The sequence below is a fragment of the Polypterus senegalus genome, chromosome 18 (genome assembly GCF_016835505.1).
Source record: "Polypterus senegalus isolate Bchr_013 chromosome 18, ASM1683550v1, whole genome shotgun sequence".
Lineage (NCBI taxonomy): Eukaryota > Metazoa > Chordata > Cladistia > Polypteriformes > Polypteridae > Polypterus > Polypterus senegalus.
The window spans coordinates 49,969,148-49,995,478 of NC_053171.1; the positions used below are offsets into that span (position 1 = coordinate 49,969,148).

Below are 26,331 nucleotides of genomic sequence, written 5' to 3' on the forward strand. Positions count from 1 at the left end.
TGCTATGTATCATATATTCTGTGGGTGATTCCCCAACAGGTACGGCCACCTGTCCATCAACATCAAGTGAATGCATTCAGCTCTATAGAGGCAAGGGAAAGCCCACAATCTCTTGCAGTTCACTGAATGCGCTCATGGTGGTAGTGAGTACCTCTGTGTTTATTGATTTTGATTATTTGTGAATTACTGCGTTTTTGACCTTATGTTCTATTTTTGACTTTCTATTCTGGATTTGTGCCTGGGACTTGTTTGCCTTTTCCATTTTCAGACATTCCCTGATGTGCCTTTTTGTGCTCTTTGGAACTGCACTGTTTAACAGTGACTTTTTTTGAAAATAAATCTTTGGTTTATAAAGATTCTTTGATGCCCTTTTTTGTGTGATTAGCAGTGGGTGGGTGATTGCTTCCCCCCCTAGTGGGCATTTTAAAGTCATTGTTCAGGACTTTATGCTTTTGGACTCTCTAGTTCCTAACACAGAGGTTGTGAGAGGGTTACAGGTGTTGTTGGGGATATTTATTATATTTTTGTACTCTACAAACAAAAGTTGATTAGAGGCCAAGGCTCAAATTGCATACACCACAATAAAAGGCATGCCCAATATAGGGTGGCACATTACTCATCACAAAATTTACACTTGGACAAAACTTAGCTAATATTACTACACAGTCATGTGGCGATCCATCCCAAATATGTCCGCAACCCAATACTTTAAGAAACACTGTTTTAAAGGGACTCTAATCAGCACAAGTGTAGATCCAGGCAGAGAGTAATAGGGTAAATAAATCAGTAACAAAATGCCTTGTTGAAGAGGTGTAGTCTCAAGGTGGAGAAGGGTGTGTGTTTCACTACTGATGATATAAGAGAAAAATACTGCATTACTATTTTCATTAAATTAATTGAATTTGCTCACGCTTGCAACCTCTGTCTGCTGTTAAGCTTATTATATTATAACTAGCTGTGTAAACCATTGCTGTAAAAAGCCCAGGTTCATATAGAAACTATTGAAATCGTCAGAAAGAAAATTGAAATGCATAGTCAGTGGTTTCGTTTTGTAGACATGCTCGCCCCCCTTGTCTACCTGTGGCTAAGCAAGTTTCTCTCTCCTCAGAGGTTTCGTTTTGCCTTGCTTGTGTATTAGCGGCTAAGTGAGTTTGTCTTTCGTCTGCCATTTCACTTTGGCGACAGAGTCGCCTTCATTCAGCTTCATGCTGTAGCCTCGTACTTCTTTCATCTTCTGACTCGTTAACTTAGGGCCGCCTTGCCGGCTCTTTGAGTTTTATGCTGTAGCCTTGCACTTCCGGGCAGGACAGACAGACACACACACATAGACGTTTACATATAAGATGCTATTTGTTCAGGGTTTTTTTTAAGTATTCGTATTTTTGTATTTATTATGGTTTATTGTCTCTTATTTTATTTCACTGCTTTGTATATCCTGTGAACTTGAACCCGGACACAGGCAGACGGACAACATAGTTTCACCACACACCATTTATTTTACAATATTATTTACAATAATTGTGCTCACGTGCACCCCCAGTGCCTCCAGCATCGTTCCCCCAATGTCCAGGCCTCACAGTCCTTATGCCTTTCTTTTGGCCGCCTCCCGTCCTCTCTCCAGCTCTGTCCTATTCCCCCCGACATCCACTTTCGACTGAAGGGAGGCGGCCCCTTATATGGGAACCCGGATGGGCTCCAGCTGCTTCCTGGCACTCCCTCTTGGACACACCCCTGTGTGGCGGAAGTGCCGGCTGTGCACCCGGAAGCCGTCCGGGTGTCTCCTGTCTTCTTCTCCCAGCACTTCCTGGTGTGGCGGAAGTGCTGGGCTCCAGGGTTCCTCAGGCACCGGGGCGCCGCCTGGCGGTGGCCACGGGTCCCTACAGGGCTGGGCTTCCAAGCCCTTTACCCGAGGCCCCCCACATAACCAGGACGGATGCCCCCTCGCGGTCTGGAGGTGGCACAAGCCCTCCTCTGGTCCTCCTGGGCGTCCCGGCCGGGCTCCAGCCCCGGCCGGGGACCACAATCCTTTATTTCTCTTTATTTAGTGTATTATGCAGTATTATCTGTAACTAATAAGGTATATGACCTGTTGTTCTTTCTGAATTTTGAGCATAATAAAATGTATTGTTATTAATGTTTGCACATATTTAGCCAGATTTACACAAAGGTTGGAAAGCACATAAATTACAAAGGATTTAAAAAGCAGTTTTAGTTATGACTAGCTGTCCCCTGCGGCTTTCCCCGCATAGTTGTGAAACAGGACAAACTTTAAAAATCAATGCAAATTTTTAAAATAATGTAATATACAGTGATAGCTTTCATATCCGAAGTCCTCTTGATATACAATATTTTTGGTTTTGCTCTCAGGGGCAAGAATGTAGCTGTGATCTCCTTGCCCTTGCTATTTAACATTATCTAGATGATAATGTTTGCTGCACAATGAGGTATCGCTAGCTAAGCAGAGGCAAGGTATGCTCCAGCTTGTGGTGAGAGGTACTATCTATGATTCTTAGCGCGATGAGAGAAGTCACGTGAAAAGTGGACAGATATACAGACAGACAGAGAGATGCTGGATTTTTATATATACTGTATATAGCGATGAGTTCTGAGACACATTCAAACACTTGTGACTTAAAGATGGGTCTTAACATGGAGTTTACAGTGTTCTTATGATGCCTTCTCGTATCTCACCCACTGTTCTCATACTAACCGCAAAACCAAATCACAAACAATTGAAGATAAAAGTTTAAAAGTTATACCGTGCCATTTAGAAACAAACAGACTAAAAGTCCAATGTCCAGTTTACATGGGCATTTTAGCTTGAAAGAGATAAGGCAAGACTTTTCATTATCTGTTGAACTACACAGTACGTATATAAAACCAAACAATTTATCATAACTAAGCAAAGACTTAAAATGAACTTAACATTAATGTTAACCAACTAAGAATCACCCTTACACTTTCTTGAGCTAGGGTTTAAAGAAACAAAACTACTGTCATGCACGGCATTGTCGGGAAAGTCTCATGGGTGATGTTTTTTGCGTAAGAATATAAGGGATGTTTTTGCTATGACACAACCGCTGACACAGTTTCCATGTCCTTTTAGAGTAGCGCAGAATGCCCTGAAGACATCACTTTCTGTCTACATATCAACAGTCCTGTCCATTTTGCTTCCTCTCGATACATGAAGTGTCCGTTCATTTACAACCTAAGCTCCAAAGAAGATGGACCGAGCATCCTCTGGAAGCAATTCAATTGCTTAAGGAGCCAGCAACATGTCAGACGAGATATTTATCTTTTAAATTAGGACATTAAAAGGGATAGCGCCTCTGGAGACCCAACCCTTCTTTTGTCTCATTCTGATCCTTTCACGCTATTTTGTTTAAAATTTTTCTTAACCAAGTTTTACGAACACTAAAATCACATAAAATTAAGAGTGTTGGTGTGCAGAAAAAATACATGTGGTGGCAGAATTACAGGCCGATGTTCCAAAACGCAAGCGGTGGCAGCACTATCAGATGGTACATTGAAAAAAACTAGGCATGGCAGTAAATCAGTGCATGTACTGAAAAGGTAGGTAAAAGATGAATACTTACATGTGGACATGTGGAGAAACTTCTCAACTGCTAAATTTGGTTTGCTGTGAGGAAAGGTAGGCTGTTGCTAGATTAGCACTCACAGTCAAAAGCTAAAATAGTTAACAGAGTGAAAGACGTCTGTTTGGCATATTTGGTTAAGGTGTTGCCTGCTCATTTTCGAAGTACAGAAAGGGATATAAATTTATACTGGAAGCACCTGGCAGCGAGGGCACTGCCCACCTAAGATAATGCCAGATGCACACACGAGCTCTGATTGTATAGGTATGGGGTTTGTGTTCATGTTGTTTTACTCATCATCTTTAAAACCATATTTGGTAATTCTAAACTGGTCTGGTGTTTGCGAGCATAGTTTATTCCGTGAGTGTGATGGCCTTTTGTCCAGAGCTACGAGGTGTGGCAGAAAAGTAATGAGACTGATTTTTTTTTTACCAAAGTTTTTATTTTTTTCAAACATCAATGTTATCCCCTTCAAAGTAGTTCCCTTGGGCAGCTACAAACTGATGGAGACGTTGTTCCCACTGTTGGTAGCAGCACTGGAAGTCTTCAACCGGTATGGTCTTCAGCATGTCCGTTACACTCTTTTGGATGTTTTCTAAAGTCCCGAAATGACGTCCTTTGAGGACATTTTTCAGTTTAGGAAAAAGTCACACAGACTGAGGTCAGGTGAATAAGGGGGCTGGGGAACCACAGGAATGCCTTTTGAGGTCAAAAATTCTGTTACGGAGAGGGCAGTTTTTCGGTACCATTTTGGCACAGACCTTTCGCATGTGCAAATGTTCAGTCAAAATTTGATGAACAGTAAATCTGTTCAAATTTAATTGTTCACTCAACATTCTTAATGTTAAACGACGGTCTGATCTCACAAGAGTGTTCACACGTTCGATGTTTTCATTGGTTTTCGAAGTTGAAGGCCTCCCTGAACGGTGTTCATCTTCAACGTGTTTTCTGCCTTCCAAAAATGATTTGTGCCAGCGAAAAACTTGACCTCGGGATAAAGAATGTTCCCCATAGGAACACTTGCTGATTCTCCAAGCTTAACACAAAATTTAATGGCACAACGTTGCTCCAAATTCCGCTGTTCCATTTTGCGTGACACACAACCAAAAACACAACTTCGCTAATAGCAGTCACAAAAATCACGTAGTTAACAGAAGGAGTTGAAACTCGCACTGAGCTGTGGGAGGGTACTGATACACCTGCTCTATCAAGGATAACAGCGCAGGGTTGCCAGATCGCTTGCAGTGTTGCCAGTCTCATTACTTTTCTGTCACACCTCGTAATTTCTTCCTTGCTGTGACTCCTCTTGTTTGTTTACAGATGTATACTATATTTCCTTCTTAACGGATCTTGATTGTCCAGTGTCACAGTTTAAATAATTTTAATATACATGATCATTGAAAGTAACAGTGTGTCTAAGGATATGTGTATAAGATGGACCACAAAGTCTAATTTTCCCATGATTCCAATTGTTTAATTAAATGGGCCACAATAGGACAGCAACCAAATCTCAAAGTCACTTCTTTCTCTGTTGATGGCACACTGTGATAAAAATTAAAACTGCTTTCCGTAGAAGCCACAGAATGCATTCTGATTCCCACTGGCATTAACTTGAGCTATGATACTGTGCTGGCTATAGAAAATTCAGAATATAATTGGGCAGAAGACATAATGTACAATATTGTGAATCCAACAATTAAGATACAGCACGTGTTGTTTTTTGAGATTTGTGTACTCCTACACTTTTAGAGATCTAAACTGATTCATATATATTCGAATAACATGCTACACAATGTTTAATCGTTTTAATTCATCAAGTTTCAAAACTAAATACAGCTTCACTATCAGCCCAGACATCCAGCAGAATAACGTTAGATTACTTGTGAATCATGTGCTTTAAATGTCTGAAAACAGAAGGGCGCACACTCAAGATGAAAAGCAGGAAGTAGTTCTACATACAAAGGGTCATGTTAATCTGGAACAAACTAACAAGTCAAATACAGTAGTTGATGAAGAGACCACTACAGTTAAAATAAAATCCATAGGATATGGTAAACCTTTCTATTAATCAAAAAAGCATAAAGTGAACTTACAATTTCTTTATTCATTAAAAATGAACAAAGCTGGTGAATCCAATAATCTTGACTAAGCAAATTACGTCATATGCAGGTATGATTTGACTGCTAGCTGTTCAAATAATTGTAGAGACCATGTTAGGAATCTAACACTGTCACACACATGTGACTGAGAGGCAGCTAAACGGCCTGAATAATAGCAGTTCCACTTCAGACCAGGGGGTGGCGAGGTGCACTGACTTTATCTCTCAATCCTCATGCTGACCACCCAAGGGAAATCCTGCACGGTTCTGCTGCCATTGATGACGCCACTCCCACTTCTGCCCCCCATTGATGACGTCAGTTCCGGTACTGAGGACATTCGTTTTTTCTCTGGGGGTGCCATTGATCATGTCACTTCCATTTCTGGCCCATTGATGACATCACTTCCGGTCTAGATGACATAACTTCTGGTTTCGGTCCCGATTACGTCACTACCTGTTTCAACCTTTAAAACCATCATCTTTACAGTCTTAAAATCAGATCTGTTTTGGACTTGAACCTGAACGCAACTCATCAACCAAACCCATTTTGCAGACAGGGCACAATATATGAGTGGCTGCCCCAAACCTTTTTGATGTCTTCTCATTATTCTTGTGACAACACCTAACAGGAACAAAGCAGTACTGGTATGCATCTGCTTCAAACAGCAGGCAATACTGCAAGCTTGCCTTAAATTAGACATAGTCAATGCGACAGCGTAACTAGCCCAAATAGAATGTGTCTGACATTGCTCTTGGGATTTTTGGGTCCCAAGAACATTGTGACTTCTGTAACCTTATCATTTTTGTTTTGTCTATTTAAACTATTTATTTTGTGATGCGTGAGTCGCTGCCTTACACCAAAAAGACACTAGGCTGAGTCTAAGGATTTCAGAAAAATCAGCTTTATTCCACTTGAAACAGCAAGGTTATTTTTGCAGTGGGAGCTACTACTCTACCAGACACAGACATGGCAAACAGGCAGGGTCAGGACCAGGTCACTGGCCAAGTTAGACTGTTCCCCGCATCACTCATTGGGAGACAAACGCTTTGTGTTATGAACCTGCAGTTGATTGGTGACGGACAAGCAGCCCTCAACAGACGCATCAATCGCGTTTCGGTGTAGGGAGGGTCTCAAAACAGTTCAAAATGTATTATTTGGGTTTAAGCATCACGCAAATTCACAAACTTTTTAACATGAAGTAATCCTGTAAGGGATAGGGTACTGGACAGGAATGATTAATAGCGTACTTTTATGTGAAAGGATTTCAAGTGATTCAAAATACGGCCATTACAAACTGAGCTCAGGTTGACTCGGTTTCACTGAACATTGTGTGTGTAGATGGTGCACAGGTAGATTTTGTGATTTAGTAGCATTAGATCTGCAATCATCATGAAAACGTTTGTTTAATATGCACAGTATACACATTATTACATCAAAAACTGTAAACATTAACTATTTTTTTCAGTATTGGGAAAAGGTTACCTAGTTTAATATCAAATCAGACAAAGACAATCAAATCTTTTATGTCTTTCTTCACATTATGTTTCAAAATTGTGCACTGGGAAAAAAAAACAATTATACCTCAGCTCACTGTCAGCTTCAGTATCTTTGGTCTGCTAAAATTTCACTGTGAATGTTAACCTATTGAAAATTGCTTTAAATATTTAGGTACTTGTAAATGACATTTGGTTTTCAATTTGCAGTTCAAATGATTGATATTTGTGATGGTGATAATCAAGATCAGCTGATTTTTTACCTCAAATGACTCGATTGGAAAATCTAAAAAAAAATTATTTATTTTCAGAACTTGCTTTCTAAACCTTATAGTGATTTACTTGTAGTGCTCCTTTAAGCAAAGTATTATGGTAGTTAAGGAATTGCACATGTCATTCTGTTGCCGAAAACAGAGAGCAGAAAGTCAGACTTTTGGAGAGAGTGATGGCCAAATGCAAGAGGCACACATTGGGCAAAAATTAAAGAAGGATGAGTTCAGATCGTTTCTAAAGCTGCTGATTACTCACCATATGTAATTAGTATGTTAAAAATAACTGTGATTAAATTTAAGGCAACCTCTAAATGCCTTTAATTAATCTGTTAATTTGACCATTCTTCATACATTTATCATGAAGCAGCTCCAAATGAATATAAGCCTATTGAAAGTAGTAGTGGGTCAGAGGCACTTGATCGTTTCCCATGCTGTTTCTTGATAATGATCTTCGCTCACGCACACAAGTTGGCTTGCCACCCATCCTTTATAATACGGGATTGTCCCACATTGGAACATTAAATTCTGCATTCCATATTGGGTCAATTAAGAAATGCAATTTGTCCCCTATTATCATACACATTATTTCATATATACTAGCTCTTCAAAATGCAGAGAATAATATGAGAACTATTAAAATCAAACTGATTCTACTAGTAGAGTGAATGAGTTTCATTTTCATGTCAAACTAATGATAAAGATGGACAAACACTGCATTCTGAGAGAGACTGCACATCAACATCATCCTTCATACATTGATAGATAACAAAGAATAAAAACAGTCAGAACATAATGTATAGCAGATTGTCCAGAGCAAGACAGCACATGCACAGCAAACATTACTATGGTGAAGTCTAATAATCCAAGTCCACCTGTAAAAGACTCTGTCGAGGTAGACGTCTGAGTGGGAGACGGAATATCAGACAGTCAGCCCTGTCCCCGTCAACAAACATGCTTGCCTGAGCTTTTTTGGTCACCTATGGAGGTTATATCTGACCTGAAACAGCACAGTGCAGGTGCTACCCATGCCAAAACAGCTAAAGAGCAGATGTATTGTAGCAAATTGAACCAAAGACTTGACTACGAAACGATGGTGAGCTCTCCAAACACGAACAAGTCATAAGCGACAAGCCATCGGTTGTTTCCAAGTGAAAACACACGCCAACTCAGCGACTAATGGGCTGTACCTATTTTAGGAAAGGATTATATTGGCGACCCTTTTCGGGCAACGAAGGTGGACTATGGAAAAGAAAAGCTGTGCCCCCTTAGGCGCGGGGCCTGGGATGGTCGCTCCACTTGCCACCCCCAAATGCTGCTCTTGGCCTACATTAGCCAATATTATACTGTAGCCAATAAAACTAGGCAATAATCAGTGCAAATTCATCATGCTAATACTTCCATCCTTTTGGGCTGAAAGTTAAGTTAGGTAGACTTATTTTATAATCTAGAAATTATATATTCTATGCCAATGTGCAAATTAAAACATCTAAATAAATAACGCGATCAGACACATAGTTAAATGTTTCTGTCAGTATGTCTTTTGCTTTGCAAAAGTCTAAATTTTCAGTCTAATTAATGATGTCTACTCTCCTTGTAACTCGTGTATCACACGTTCAAGCACAACCTGAGCTCTAACAGTGCTGATTGTGAACAAATGCTGAACCAGGATCTGATGTTCAGTATTTGCCCTAAAAAACCCTAATTGATGAAAAGTATTTATTGCTCATTACACTCATCCGTAAACATTTAACAATAATGCCCAGTCATTTTAACACCCTCTGCAGTGCCCAGTAGTTGCCATACCAGCCTGTAATACAGTAAGTTAGTGTGCCGTTTCTTGTACGCTGTGATAATAATCAGGCCCTCTTTGTTGTTTTTGTATCATACCGTAAATCACTGCTAAGAAGTGGTAAAAACATATTTGTAAAAGTCAAAGCAAAGGGATAATAGCCCTTCTCAAAATAATATACATATGCTATGTTAGTTTCAAATTGCCTTGCTAAACCCTTAATTTTATGGCAAGTTAGATGTTAGTGTATTTTATGAGACTTTCAAGAAAGGGTTTGATTTTTTTTAACCAAATGTTATAAGCTTTTGTGGAAGTTAACCCCAACACAGACAGGCAGACTTCACAAGTTTTTATTTTCTTCGGTTTTTATAGCACACAGTGCACAATCCCCAGCATTCACTGCTCAGTCCTTTCTTCTTTTCTCTCTCTCTCTCTCTTTCTCTTTCTCTATTCTTCCACTGCCTCCACTCCTCTCCTTGCAAGCTCGGTCCTCCACCTCCCGACTCCAGCTCTCTGAATGGAGTGAGGCGGCCTCTTTTATACTCCAGGAGCCCCAGTCCCTTCTCCTGGAAGCACTTCCAAGTGTGGCGGAAATGTTGTCGTCCAGGGCTCCACAAGCGTCCAGGCGTTTTCCAGTGGGGGCCACTCTCTCGTGTTCCAGGGGAGGTATTGTTCCCAATAAGTCCACTCCCCCAGTCCTTCAGTCATATTGGCGTCCTTCCCTGTTCGTTTGTCACACATTTTAATTCCTCAGGAAAAAAACTTGACGATGCACATACATTTCTTTAGGAGCTACAACTGTATACTCTACACCTGTTTGCAGCTGAATTTGGAATCTATCAAGGAAAAACAAAAAAGAGTTAAATAGCAGATGGTACGGTTCCTCACTGTAGTTAAGTTATAGGAAAATAGCTCCTGCGTAGGAGCGGACTGGGCATCAAAACCGGCCCGGGCATCTTTCAACGAGTGAGGTGATGAGGTCAACCCACTCAGCCCATTATTCATTGTAATTTTCTTAAAATTTATGATGAGTACGCAGCTCGCTACTTGCTATAAGCCTATATGATATGAACTCTATCTAAACTGTTGCCAAACTTAATCTGTACACTGTTGTTTAGACACAACGTAAAATTTGACGACATGCTTAGAAATAAAATTTAATGAAAAATAAAAATTACACGTTATTAGAGTACATGTGAAATGTCAATTTTCATGTCCAAGTGCCCAGTACCCTAGCAGGCTAGTAGCTGCTCATTTACAATGGAATAAATTATAACCAAGGTTATAATGAAAACCTCACATGATTGAAATGTTCCATTAACTTAACGATAAACTATAAATGTTCCATCCTAATATTAAAAATTCCTATCCTGTGCTTTATAATTTTATTTCATCATACTTATAATCGCAGCTGAAAACCACTGCTCACACTGACGACCAGAGAACAATAAAATGCATAGTACATAATCTAAACTAAATATTAGTACCGAAGAATTTAAAAACTAGATATGAAATAAAATAAATTGCAATAATGTATATGCTAATCGAAATGTAGCGGTATCGAAACAGAAAATCGGCATAAGGCAGTTTTGAGCAAATTTTTCGTTGAAACGTTGTATACTGACAACTAAAACAACTTGATGACGTAATTCAGTATATTATATAGGACTATATAAATTGCTGTACTGGACAGATAATGTTTAGTAGTTTAGAAAATTACCTTTAATGTCAAACAGTAACCAGTACATTTATTTCATGAAACGGCTGTGCCATGACCAGACCAGAGTCCAAGCCCCACCGGGCATTGCCCAAATGCCCTAATGGCCAGTCCGCCCGGCTCCTGCGCCAGGGTATTTTTATGAACTACCATCATTACACTACTGAACAGATCACACAAGTGCACTGTCACAACCACCCTTCAACACACTAATCCTGGATTTCACATTAAAAAAAAATGATAAAAATAATAAAACAATTTTGCTCTCTGGTAAGAATTTCACTTCTCTACAACTATCCCTACTGCTTGTCTCCTGACCTCAGTGACCAAGCATAATGTTATCCTTATTAACATTAAAGTACCATTACAGAATCAATCATGCTGAAACAGCCTTCTAAGCTCCTTATGATTTCTGACAGCCCTTATGAAAAAGAATTATTTTATTTATTCAGATTTGTATCTTTAATTTACAAAAATAATCCAAAATACAGAATACTGGAGCAAGGAATAATAAGCAGAGTAGTCAATAGAGGCCAGCCTGTTGAGGTCTGCCGCCAAGAAGCAAGAATTTTATTCATTTATGGTAAGTGATTTACTAGTGACAGATCAACAGCCACATATGAAATAGCATGCAAACTGCATCTGTTTATCCCTTTATCTTTTTTCTTGACCTGATTCGTCAATCATGGAAATTACTATTCTGACAGCATCAAGTTTAAATCTGGAGCAAACCCTGGACATGAAGGTACACTTTCTTACACCAGGCTAATCTGAAGAGGAACCCTACATTTAAAGAGTAAGTATTTTTGTGTATGTCAAATGTTACAATTTTTTCAAGATCTGAAAAAATCATAATGTACATGATTATTATTTTTAATCTCTCCAGTCCACTTGACAGCCTCAGTGAGGTAGAGATTGTAATACAGACTGCACTGTACATACATTGGCTGAGAAACTGGACTCCAAAGCAGATGACTGATGGTTCAATTCCTGCCTCCACCCCACTGTGTGAACCGGACCAAGTAGGTTAGTCTATCTGTGCTCTAATTGTAAAATAAATGCATTCAAATTATGGTCAAATATACATAATTGTACTTATAAAGAACCTTTGAATGCTATTAGCCACAGAAAATAATTTTAGAAAATAAAGGTCATTTGATACAAATTATTTGCAGCGGACCACTAACAATGATCCTTTGCTCAAGACTAGTGTTTTTGCTTTTTTGTATTTGGTTTTCAGTTACCATTTATATCTTTGACAATTCATAAATATAAAGTTTTGCAGTTGAGCACAGCATTGTGATAACTGACTTAAAGAAAAAAAAGTAGCAATTCAACTACAAACAATAGTACATTCCATCTGGGGAGGCGGAGTTTGGCACTGTGTCAACACAATCAATGCCAGGTGACTGAAAAGAAGATAAAAGCCCACTCACCTCCCTCCCCCTGCTGCATTTTGATTACTGATAGTGTTAGGACAAGACAGCAAAATGTTAATCATTGCAGGATTAGAAGACAGGGGACTATCAGTGTAGCACCATCAACAATTTGGAGTGGGGATTACAGCTCTCATGATTCAAAATGTGAGAAATAGTGAGGAGGGACAAAACGAAAAGCCAAGCCACTGTGCACAACATTTGGGCTGTGCCACTTTTAGAGATTAATCCTTCAATGTGTTGTTGAGTAGAGCAGCAGTTCAATCCCTCTTTTCGGTAATGCAGTTTTAAATACCAGAGACCTCCCAGAATCCCCTTAGTGCAGCCAGCCTCTCTTGCACATTGTTGCCTGGCAACGACTGAGGATGTTTCCTCGTGTCTTTGACTCCCCTTGTTCCTCTTATGAAATCATTCAATGTTTTAATTAATTGACAGGTAATATGCAATAAAATGACACTCAACAGAGTCTTAGCATGTCTAAAATATACAGTACAATCCAGCACCAATGTACACATTTCACACTTAGAAATAGCCAGCGAACCAGGACCTGGGAATAGTAAAAACTTACTTTGGGGTTTCTCAGTGTACCCTATCGATGGAAGCACACTTTTCTAGGAAGAACACGAAAGAAAGTAATGTAAAGAAAAGAAAGTAAAGTATTTTAAAACATCAATGCTGAAGGAAATATATATAAGTAAAAGGGAACCATTATATGCTCTAATTCAAATGGAGAAAAAAGAAAACAGCATTACTGTACAAACAGTATGAATGGTTTGTATATTCTCAAACCAGCTTAACCCCGGGTGAGTTGTGCAGGCATTGTTATGCATTTGCTAATGTTAAGGAAATCGGCCCAGTCAGAATTTTGTACAATATTTAACTTTCGCTCCTTTTTTCACATTAAACAGTCTCATAGCCTGAAAGCCTGATACACTATATGAACAAATTGTACCTGTTAATCAGACAATCTTCAAAAAAAACAAAACAGTAATATTAATTAAATTAAAAATTGTTAATTTTTCAGTATCCATTATCTCCTCTATTTTTAATTAACCTTTTTCAGGATTCTTTTCATTTCAGTCTCCATTAATACTGAACACTATGGTCAAGAAGAAGATATTGCTGTCCAATTGGGCTAGTTTCTTTCATCAGCTTTTCAGTTCCATGTGAATCCGGTACATTGTGGTATCTGGTATATCCATAGCAGTAAAGTGCTGTACTGTGTTAGCCATAGATTGAAATAGGAGAAAGTAGGGTGAAATGACACCTTTTATTGGCTAACTAAATAGATTACAAATGCAAGCTTTTGAGGCAGCTAAGGCCCCTTCATCAGTTGATGAAGCTTGCATTTGTAATCTATGGCTAACATGGTACAACAGTCTACTGCTATGTACACTGTGGTGGAAGACTAGTTGCTCAACACTTCTTAAAGACGTCCTCTTGCTGTGCCAAGGTAACTGGGAATAGTAATGCACATTCTGAGTGTATCCCGTAAGTGTGGCCAGAAGAAACCTGTTGGGCACCGGGAGTCCTTCCGTGTGCCCTATAAAAAGGGGCCAGTACCCACCATTCGAGGGCTGGAGTAGGGAGGAAGATGACAAACCCTGAGGAAAAATGGAGGTGGAACAACTGGCGACAAGGAAGGGAAGGAATTGTGTGTTGGGTTGTGTGGTGACTGGTGTACTGTGCTGTGGGGAGCAGGGTGAAAAGCTCCCAATTGTAAATAAACGGGTGTAGTGTGACAAAATCAGTCTCCTACCTGTGGGGGAGTTGCCATTTATGTAAAAAAAGAAGAGACCCCACAATGCGGACAATAATTTAAATTTACTTTTAATCCATCTATCCATCCATTTTCCAACCCGCTGAATCCAAACACAGGGTCACGGGGGTCTGCTGGAGCCAATCCCAGCCAACACAGGGCACAAGGCAGGAACCAATCCTGGGCAGGGTGCCAACCCACCACAGGACACACACAAACACCAAGCACACACTAGGGCCAATTTAGAATCGCCAATCCACCTAACCTGCATGTCTTTGGACTGCGGGAGGAAGCCGGAGCGCCTGGAGGAAACCGACGCAGACACAGGGAGAACATGCAAACCCCACGCAGGGAGGACCCGGGAAGCAAACCCGGGTCTCCTGACTGCGAGGCAGCAGCGCTACCACTGCGCCACCATGCCGCCCTCTTTGTTTTAAGAAATCCATCCATCGTCCAACCTGCTGAATCCGAACACAGGGTCACGGGGGTCTACTGGAGCCAATCCCAGGCAGGGTGCCAATCCACCGCAGGACACACACAAACACACCGAGCACACACTAGGGGCCAATCCACCTAACCTGCATGTCTTTGGACTGTGGGAGGAAACAGGAGCAACCAGAGGAAACCCATGCAGACACGGGGAGAACATGCAAACTCCACGCAGGGAGGACCCGGGAAACTAACCCAGGTCTCCTTACTGCAAGGCGGCAGCGCTACCCACTGCGCCACCATGCCGCCTTACTTTTTAATAGTATTAAAAAAGTTTAGGGGATGATAGTAATCATGGGAGACTTTCATATTAACTGGGTTATCCTTACAAATAGCTGAGCACACAAATAGGAGTTTTAAGATATAATCAGTGGCTATTTTTTAACAGACCAACGAGAGGGGGAGGCCTGTCTAGATTTAGCATTCTGCACTAATCAGGATAGAATCGAAGAAATAAAGGTAATTGAACCCATTAGAAGCTGGTGACTACAATGTAATAGATTTCAGAGTGTTTCGGCAAATCACATATTCTAAAACAAAAACAGTGAACTTTAATTTTAGTAGGGCAAACTTGGAGCGTATGTTGCAAAGCCTCAGTAAGATAATTTGAGATAAGCTTTAAGTGTGCAGACATGGGGACATGGGGGCAATAAATAGAAACTTATTAAGTTTTGCACAACTGTTATAAAGTTTTTATTCAGGCAGAAAACCAAAGACACTTGGATTTGTATTTTATTTTACTACGAGGCTCTGCCCCCTGGTTGCTTCGCTTGTCAACCCCCGGGTGGGCACAATGCTCCAGCCACTTCCTGTCTCTGCCACTCTCGTATGTGGATTTCACTTTCACCAAACAAGAAATCTTTTAATTCTCGCAGATAGGCCTCTTCATTGGGAATAAACACTACTTTTCCTGGATGGCAACATGAATTAGACGATCTACAAGTCCATATATTTGATTTCATCGAGTAATAATTTCCATTTGCTAGCGCTAATGTGATCTTTACGATCAGTTTTTTGAGACTTTCGAATTTTAGTACTTTCATAATCTCTAAACTGCTCTGTCATGTGTATCGCACCAATGTTTTTGAACCTCTTTACGACATTCTACTTTGTCTTCTACTCTTTGTCTTTTATTTCCAACCCCACTTGGAGCTGAGAGCACAGGAACTGTGTCTGATAATAGCATTCACATGAATGAGAAGTGATTGGACCGTGGGCATGGCTGTAAATGTTTGAGAGAAGGCTGGAACTTATCAAAATCTCTTGACAAAAAGACTTGTCTCGCAGGACCTGAAATTATCTCTCACGGGAGTTGAAATTATCTCCGAGAAAGTCTCGTCCCAGGATTTCCTTTTATAATAGAGAGAATTATTTTGACCAAGTAGCGTGGTGGAGAGCAAGATTTTGGGGACCTTCAAATCTCTACTGGATTCAATTTTGGACAATCAAGGTGAATAGAATGGACAAGTTTTTTGGGCTGAACGGCCGGGTCACATCACAGTTCCTCTGTCGTTCTTTCTAAAGTTTCAGTTGTGTACAACAGACTATTCTGAGGTCAAAGAGATGCTCAAAGCAGTGGAATGGGTTTTTATCCTTGCATCTGCAGGCTTGCGCTTCTTTATAATCAGAGTGTTGACCCATTTGTTCTTTTGCGCTCCTTTTGTAGCTTTTGTAGGTCATGACACAAACAGAGGGGATGAATCACTAAATATTATTTAAAGCAGCTCATCCATTTGTTTTCTGCACATCAATAACGGGTTACTTCTTGAGGTAGCAGATTTATTAATACTGTTGTACATTTAAGTTTTTTTTACTGTCTATATGCTGTATGTTAATAAAAACATTCTCTAAATGTTTAGACATAAAGCACTAGACTGTCTAGATCAATGAGAAAAAAATCATCTCATTTATTTTAAATATGAGAGAAAAATATGTTAAAAAATATCAGGGACTGAATGCTTTCTCAGGACGATGTATGGTGGTGAGCACCAAACATACAACCACCTATAGGTCAATAGATGTAAAGTAACTGAGATATGGTGCTATAAAAAGGCATCTTTAGAAATGTTTACATTTTATTATTATACAGCTTTGAATCATACTGGATTTAATTTGGCTCTTTGGACACTGATCAACAGGAAGAGACCTTTTGATGTTCTTTTCAATGTTATCCAGTATAGGTTGTCACTCATTCAATTCTCAGGGGTCTCTTGGTGGCCTTCCTTAATTGGTGGACAGCCTGCTCAAGCATTTTCCAATTCTTCATGATTGATTCGACTAGATATTCGGTGACTTGGATATTTTCTTGTCTCCATTCCCTGACTTGTGGTTTTCATGGAGTTGCTTGTCGTGTTCTTCTGTCTTCACTGCGTAGGGTAGGCCACCAAACTGGATGCTCCAATTACATTCAACTAAAACCCCAAAAAGGTGATCTCCGTTGAGTTAATTCTGTAACTTCTAAAACCAATGGGCTGCACCTGTGATGATTCAGGGGTGTCCTATTGTGGGGGGGGAGATACTTATGTGATCAATTATTTTGTGTTTTATATTTGTAATTAATTTAAGTCACTTTACAGAGATCTGTTTTCACTTTCATATTAGTCTTTTTCTGTTGATCAGTTTCAAGAGGCCAAATTAAATCTACTGTGATTTAATGTTGTCGTGATGAAACAGAGGTCCATGGCAGTGCACGTTATTTATAACGGCCAGCTAGGCTCAGTCGGGTGGGTGCATGAAGCTCCACTGTATGGTGTTCAGTGGGGGAAGCAAGCTGATTGCTTGTTATGTGTGAGCGTGATCAGCTCAGCTGTTCCCTATTGATATTTTTTGAGTCATTAGGTGGCATACCTGCGCCCACGAGGTAGATAAGGAGCAGAAGCAGAGTGCCAAGAGAGATGGATGGAAATTAAAATGACAGTAATGAAGAAACAGTGGGCAGGACTGCAACAGTCACCTTATTATGGAGTGGTGGCAGGCAGTTGGGAGTGTAGTCACAAAAGCAGCACTTGGTTGCGTCTTGAGGGACAGATGCCGCTCCTACTAAGTACTCCAAGGAGCAGGAGTGACCAAGTACTCTGAATGGGCTCCCATCTTTAGGAGGTGAAGGTGGATGGGAGACAAGGTGGGGCTGCAGTATCCCGGGCTGCCGCAGTATGGTTGAGAGGCTCATGAGCCTGGAATTTTAAGAGGTGACTGTGCCTCTTAAATTCAATTTTAAAGACACCCTCTAAAATCAAAGTGAAAAAATGATGCGGCAGGCAGTCTAGTCCATTTTGAAGAAATTTCACTGCAGCAACTCCAAAATCGTACTCAGTAGTTTGTATGGGCCCCCCATGTGCTTGTATGCATTCCTGACAACTCCCTAATAAGACGACAGATGGTGTCCTGGGGGATCTCCTCCCAAATCTGGACCAGGGCATCAATGAGCTCCTGAACAGTCTGAGGCGTCGGATGGATTAAAACATAATGTCACACTCAGAGGTGTTTTATTGGATTGAGGTCAGGCAAGTGTGTGTGGGGGCCAGTCAATGGTATCAATTCCTTCATTCTCCAGGAATTGCCTGCATACTCTCGCCACATGAGGAGGCCAGGCATGGTTGTGCACCAAGGAACCCAGGACCCACTGTACCAGCATAGGGTCTGACAATTTGTCCAATGGATTTCAACCCGATATCTAATGGCAGTCAAGGTACCGTTGCCTAGCTTGTAGAGGTCTGTGCATCCCTCCACGTATATGCCTCCCCAGACCATCACTGACCCAGTACCAAACCAGTCATGCTGAACGATGTTACAGGCAGCATAACATTCTCCACTGCTTCTCGAGACCCTTTCACGTTTGTCACATGTGCTCAGGATGAACCTGCTCTCATCTGTGAAAAACACAGGGTGCCAGTGGTGGACCAGCCATTTCTGGTATTCTGTGGCAAATGCCAATCAAGCTCCACAGTGCTGGGCAGTGAGCACAGGGCCCATTAGAGGACATTCACACCAGTGCCCTGCCTGCTGGAGGTCATTTTGTAGGGCTCTGACACTACTCATCCTGTTCCTCCTTGCCCAAAGGAGCAGATACCAGTCCTGCTGATGGGTTAAGGACCTTCTACGCGGGACCCTGTCCAGCTCTCCTAGAATAACTGCCTGTCTATCTCCTGGAATCTCCTCCATGCCCTTGAGACTGTGCTGGGAGACACAGCAAACCTTCTGGTAATGGCACATATTGATGTGCCTGCCATCCTGGAGAAGTTGGACTACCTGTGCAACCTCTGTAGGGTCCAGGTATCGCCTCATGCTACCAGTAGTGACACTGACCGTAGCCAAATTCAAAACAAGTGACAAAACAGATGAGGAGGGAAAAATGTCAGTGGCCTCCACCTGTTAAACCATTCATTTCTGTTTTGGGGGTTGTCTCATTATTGCCCCTCTAGTTCACCAAAGCAGCTGAAACTGATTAACAACCCCCTCTGCTACTTAACTGACCAGATCAATAGCCCAGAAGTTTGATTGACTTGATGCTATACTCGGATTAAAAATAGTTCCTTTAATTTTTTTTGAGCAGCATATAATGCAGCACACAGTCAGGCTGTAGAATCCATCTGTAAATCTGCAAATGTGGGCCACAGTAATAAAATTTAACAACATGATAGGTTTAATGGGTGAATAAACATTAAATGCCCTGTTCTGTAGAAATGTTAATTTTTTGGATCTTCTTCTCTGTTCTAATAATCTCTTATAGGATTGTCCATAAATAGAATAGCGCAAAGGGCCACAAAGAGAAAAGATTTTTTAAATACACATAGTTCTGCATGTGCAGGAGTTGAGGAGAGCAGTATACAAAATAAGCTACAAAAACACCAATATAATTACAATGAAAGAACATCTACACTATGAAGGGAAAAATTATGAACAGAGGATCCTCTTAGTAATTTTATAGTAATGTGATTACATACTACATAGCAAGTTTTATGTGGTTGCTACAAAAATAAGAAAGAAAGGTGAGTGCACACATTTCTAAACTTAGCTGCTTCAGTTTCCAATAACTTCATAAAAGTACATTAATTTATTCATAAATATCGGAGACTCCCAATATAAGCAAGGTGCAAGCAGACTGTGCTCCACCCCAGAAAACCTTTAATTATACAAAAAATAAATATGAATGAATAGCCTGACTGCTGTCCTTATACATTACAGCTACACCTATTTTTATTCCCATAATTGCAGTCTTAAAAAGCAGCAGAGCCCAGACCTCTTTTCTTGAATGCAAGATAAAAGTTCACTGCTGCCAACTTTGTGCTTGTTCTTTCTTATTTGCCCATAAGCAGTTATTATTTATTATTGTTTTGATGGCTGCTGGCGTATCAAGTTGTGGGCCACAAAAAGAGGTGGACTGCACCCTCCTATGCACTTTGTATTTAGTGACAGATAATGTCTTCAAAGAAACTGAATTTGTACCTTACAATCTTGTATTGCAGTTCTTTTCAGTAAACCAGTAATGTTTCTGTCTGAAGACAGTGAGCAAAATAAAAAATAAAATAAAACAGTTATTGACAAGGATTTTGTATGCACCATTACAAGTTAAATGCACAACATGTACAAACAATTCAAAGATAGTGCGCAAATAAGAAAACCTCCCTGACTGCTCCACATCTGTAAACCATGTCATGAACCTGTGCTGAATTATTAATTGAGTGCCTCGCATTCAAGTTAATTATAGCGCATGCAAGAGAAAAACGGCAAAAGTGAATTTTGGAAGAACATTCACCGACAACTAATTACGTAAATACAGTAAGCTCATTCTCATATTTTGTTTTGCATTACTATAACGTACTTAATGTCCAACTTCACTGATTGTTTGCTGCCCATAAAACTAGTATTCTTGAAAACTAGCACTACAGACTTACTATCAAATTAATTTGAAGAGATATAATCAATATTGATGAAATATTCTTGATAAAATGAATAAGTTATTTAAATGAATACAAGCTGGCTTCACTGCGGCTCCCCTTTTAATATTGCTCGCTACTTAGAGAAGTGGCCACTTGAGCACAATCAGGATAGTTATGCTAAGACATTTTTATTTAATGGAACAATGAGTGTACTTTAATGCCAGCATGAGGATTTAATTTGGATAATAAATCACTGCTTGGATGAAGAGGAACAAGAAAAAATAATATCTGTCTGAGGTTTTGACATCTCTGCAAGATTTTGTTCAATGGACTTTATAAGTATACAACAGGAAGCAAGAAAATGACCGTTTTTCCATTGCTCTACGCTGAGGAGTCATTCTTTAAGAAAAGCAGGTCGTCCATACTATGGCCTTCCCAATACACAATTGTGGATCAGTATCATGTGCCAGTACTAACATTGTTTTTTACTTAAGCATAAGGTCACCGAGACGAGGCAGGTTTTCCAAATATAATGCCACTCTAAATATATTACAGTATCTTATTAAGCAAATGTGCAGATAATTTAAAAAGGTTGGTATGTGACTGTGGCTTTGGCACTTCTTGGCCTTCATTTTCAAGATGGTTGAACTGTGAGTTTAAGAAACCATGCTTTAAAATGAACTGATATTACTGAAAAGTTCATAATGCCTCACATCAGATACCCATTTGCCAACCCCAGTGCAGGTGCTACGTGCTTTGCGGTTCTGCCACTTGCGTATGGGGATGCGGATGTACAATTTAAACAGAGTGTTATTTTCATGGGAATTGTTACATATGCTTAATAAAACTAACTATTTTACATTAGAGCAAGTAATTAACCATATTAAAAAATAGTAAAATGTAATAAATTGAAAGTAAATTACTGTATGTTTTATGTTACGTTAGAGGTATTCATTGTGTAATACAATTATCTTGTTTGGATTTGAAATTAACATGCAAATACTTTTTAAACTTACACTTTTACTGTAAAACTTCAGTAAAAACAATTTTATGCATTCAATTTTTCTCAATATTGCATTGAATTTTGATTCTGTGTTTGGACTTTTCATCATGAAAACACAACACATAAACTGCCCATGACTGAATTTTGTTTCTTTCTCTCTATTAAATAAAACAACTTTTTCGAATGTTTGGCTCGGAGATTTGTTGTCTTTGCAAATGTTATTCTAATGGGAAACTGTTAACATGAATATGAATATGAATGGCATATCAATGTCTGTCTAATGTTATCCCCTGAAGATATACTGCATTACCTTTCTTGGATACATCCTTCTTTCTACAGTAATTCGTGCAGTGGAAGACCGGACGGTGTTAAGGGTTGTAGATATTCTTCGGGATATTGTAAGTTGATGTTTTCATCTTCCGCATGATCACCACCAACTGTTTCAGCACATTCTATTGATACGCATTTAACCAATTTGCCGTGTAACCGATCAAACTTTTTGCCATTAATTCGTTTGACTTCATCGTTTCTCGTGGTAGGATTGCCCGTGTACTCATTTCTTCAGGTGATAACCCTTCGTGATGAAACTCTTCAATAACATTTGGACATAATACGCCTTCCTTAATTGTTAACTTAAGGTGAGGAAAACGTTAAAATTTATAAGAGCTGAGATGGCGGGAACTGTGTCTGGCATAAGCATTCACACGAATGAGAGGTTAGAGGACCATGTAAGTGGTTGAATATGGTTGAGAGGAGGGCATGACTTGAAAAAATCTCATGGCCAAAGTCTCGTCTCACGGGACTTGAAAAATCTCTTGAAAAAAGTCTTGTCTCATCCCAGGATTTTTTTTATATAATAGAGAGATATTTATTTTTTTAATTTAGCTGTGTTTTGAGCAACAACAGCAACACTTTACAACAGAGAAAAACATGTTATTAACATCCCAAAGACATGCTGTTTAAGTTAAACACCAAGTATAAACTGGCACTGTGTGAGCAAGTATGGTGGCCACTGCGATGCGCTGGCTGAAAGTTGAATTGACTTTTAGTAAAATTAAACCATTCTTCTTTTTAATGCCAGGCAGCATATTAGCATTGCATCACGGGTACACTGCAAAAACAGCAAATCACAGCGAACCCACTACACATGTAAACTGCACTTTAGTTACACTGCAGGATATCACTCAACGGAAGATTTTACAATACAATATAACCAATTGTACTGTACAATAATATATAATCAAGTACATTCATTTCTATAATATTTATTATGTATATAAATGTAAAGTGAAAAACTTAAGTAAAGTTTAATCTGAAACTAAACACATTGAATTAAATGAAGTAAACCAGCTGCATAGACAGACAGGTTGGTACAAGTGTGTCTTAACACCACTGCGCACGTCCCCCTTACAAATCCATTGTGCTGTGTGTGTTTGTGTGTTCGCTTCTTTCTCTTCATCATCCAGCATATGCACTGGGCAAATAAGGTATCAGCTATATTCACCTATAAATTTCTTTCACAGAATATGTGTTTGTGAGTGTATGCAAAACTTTGCAAATCAGCAAGCCTGGTCCTTTTAATCTTTGCCTTCAATCTTTGTTCTTTATTTTGCCTTCTAAAATTTCTTGCATTAGGAATTTGTTTGTTTTCGCATACCCCTGGGGGTCCAAGCACAGGGTCAGCCATTGTACAGCACCCCTGGAGCAAGTGCAGGTGAAGGGCCTTGCAACTGTCACGTCCTAACTTATTCCACTCTGATGTGGGTCTTATTGAGGTTTAGTTAGTGAACAACATTTTGAGACATCTTCTTACTGGTGCTTGCTGTAGGATTTGTCTAAAAAATAACATAACATTCTTAACCTCCTTAAAGTATTCAAAAATAATATATATGTAAGTACTAAAATTAATAGTGTAAGACTCAGGTGCTTTATTTGTGTTGTCTTTTCGATAGTGTAGGGATGTATGTATGTACAAAAGCTGCTAATGTAGAAAAGACATAATAAAAAACAAAATTAGCTTCTTTTAAATTCATTTTATTTGAATTGATTATAAGCTGAACTTAAACAGAATAACATGCATCAATTTTTAAAAACCACAAAATCCAACTATAGAGCATTTCAGGGCTAAAAATCTGTCCAGGTAGCTTGAGCCTCAATGCAGGATGGGACTCAAGTGCCCTGGATGGGGCACCAAGCTGCTGAAGGGCATACATATGCATGCACCCATACCTAGACATATTATTTTAACTTGGAGTCACTAAATAACGCAGCACACATTTTTAATGGGAAAACTGGAAAACCCAGAAAATGACTGTATAAATAGGGGCATAAAGTGCAAACTCCACACAGACGCTAACTGGGGTGGGATCTGCGGGAGATGGGAAGCAGCTATGGCAAGCTGTCTCTGCAAAGTGAGTTTAAGATTCAAAGTTACCATTAAGGAAAGTGGTTTTCAAGTAGCACAATGTACATAGTTGCTGTTAATATCACAACAACCCAGCCCTAAACAGTACAGTGAAAAAGATTTGCAACACATTTTACTGGCATCCGGTTTTCCTGGACCCAGCACACTTAATCTGGACTAATGCCAATAAAGGCATAGAAGCTTAATAATAAACATGTTGATTTACTGCTGTGTGCTAAGAGGAGCGTAGATTTCCAAGCATTTGCTTACTGTGTTATAAAGTTCACACAAATACACTTAACAGATTGCAGTAATTCACTAATGCCAAGTCTGAAAAAGAAAATTTAACTTTATATTGCTATATACTCTGCATCTATACATTTCCCCTTTTTAAAAATTTTAATGATTGCTTGAGTACATTTGCTATGATTCAGAATAACACATACAAATATTATATTTGCAATTGATTATACACCAAACTGAATTCACCTGGTTTGAAAATAAATGTGAAATAAATGTGTTAAACGAAACCAACAGCTTCAATTATTATTTGATCATCAAAAAATTGTGCTCATTAGGATTCCAATATGAGTACGGATGCTCAAGAATCACAGTCATCTTGGAGTGTTACATTGGGCATACATTTTTGCACATCTTATAAACAATCAAAAATGGTATACTAAGCATGTGAGCTATATTTTTTACACACCAGACAGGAATTACAACACTATTGAATGTTTTTGTTAATTTCATATAGACTGTTCAAAAATAACTGTTTCAGTGTCTCACTTTTAAATTTTAAATGAACAAATTGTTTACTGGATCCATATCCTGTATACAGTCGTGTTAAACTAGTGTAGTACTTCCATGCTAGTATAGCACTTTCTGAAATTGTACAAGATGTAAACTGACTGATCTATTATCATGTGCTGAGAGAAAGTTGGCATGTAGCTTTCAGAAATAAACTAGAAAATGTTCAAATGCACTTCCCGCTCTGTGGAGCAAAAATTAGCTATTTTACCTTCCTCATCTATCTAAATGACTGAGGAATGGTGGGCTTGGTTATTGTAATCCTATGCATACACATGTGTATTTGTTCATGTGATGCAGAAGAGCTCTTAAGAAGAACAGCAAAGCACTGAACGTCAATTATCAATACTTTGATTGTGGAACAAATAAACTGTTTGGCAAAAAGGAGAAATGTACTAGTTTCCAAAATTGTAAAACACATAAATACTTTGAAAATCTACCAAATCTAAATTTCCTAGAGCCTTGTGTTGTTCCCTGGTTCTGGGCACACCTTCATCATAGTAGTGTATGCTGGAATCTGCAACTCCACTTAACCAGAATGTCTTGCGTAGTTGTTATTTGCTAGATAAGTGAAGTCAAGGCAGCAGACATTGCGATCAGTACAGGCGTATGGATCTTTAAGGGGGCATGCTTCTCTCATTCACTCATTCTGCGGGAACTGTGACTCACAGGCATGAGGCCGGCCGGCTGGGCAGCGGCTGAGAGCGCCTTGGCACGTCCCTCCTTCCTTGGTTAAACCTAACGGGCACGATTTCAAATGTAGACACTTTCGGGGTAGTGGTGCGGGTTGCCAGGATTTTTGACCCGACCTCAAAGTATTAAACACTAGACTTACTGAAAACCCCGATGCCCCCGGTTTACACGCCTGGCGACTTCGACTTGGGCTTCTCATTTCATATGGGAGATAGAAACCATTTCACCAAATGAATAAAAAAGCGGCATATCCAAAAGTATTTCACCATTGCACTTACCCCTGCTTCTTCTCGGGTCCCAGAATTGTCCAGATGCTATCTCCCTCCACCTGATCGTCAATATGAAAAGATGGGGGACTGGCGATTCTTACTCTACCGGAGAATTGCGCTGTCCGGTCTGTCTTTCAGCTTTCTTTTCTACCGTTTTCGGGTCTCTTGGAAGTGTTTAATCCGCAGGACAGGACTGGAGTGTTCAGTTTCGGAGGAAACGCCTTTTTGTCTCCGTCTGTCTCTCGCTCTCTCCGCTCGTGCTTTTACTGTGTCGCGCGCACGCGCTCACGTTTGAGCTGTACAACTCTCGGCTCTATCCCGCGTGCCCGCGCTGTCTGATGATGGTCTTTACTATTCGCACTGAGTCTCCATTCAGTTTCATTCAGAGCAAACGCGCAAACATCACGCCCAAATAAAAACACAAAATAATAGTACCCATCAGCCCAAAACGTAATACACGGCGAGTGGTACATTCTAATAACGAAAACATGCGCCTATTCATCCATCCATCCATTTTTATACCAGGTTATTTCAGTTCAAAATGATAGGGAGGCAGTATTTGCAGTGGAACTCTCTCTGGACGGGGCGCACGTACTGTACTTAAATCTGACCGATGCACTGTA

The 26,331-nt window shown here is 39.7% G+C and overlaps 1 protein-coding gene across 1 annotated transcript in view; it reads right to left on the reverse strand.

Moving 5' to 3' along the window:
• Window positions 1-25,981, reverse strand: part of LOC120519007 (astrocytic phosphoprotein PEA-15) — a 112,162-nt gene extending 86,181 nt beyond the window's left edge. Inside the window, exon 1 of the mRNA XM_039742078.1 lies at window positions 25,718-25,981. The gene's annotated coding sequence lies outside the window, so the exon portion shown is untranslated. The remainder of the gene's footprint in view (window positions 1-25,717) is intronic.
• Between the last annotated feature and the right edge of the window lie 350 nt (window positions 25,982-26,331).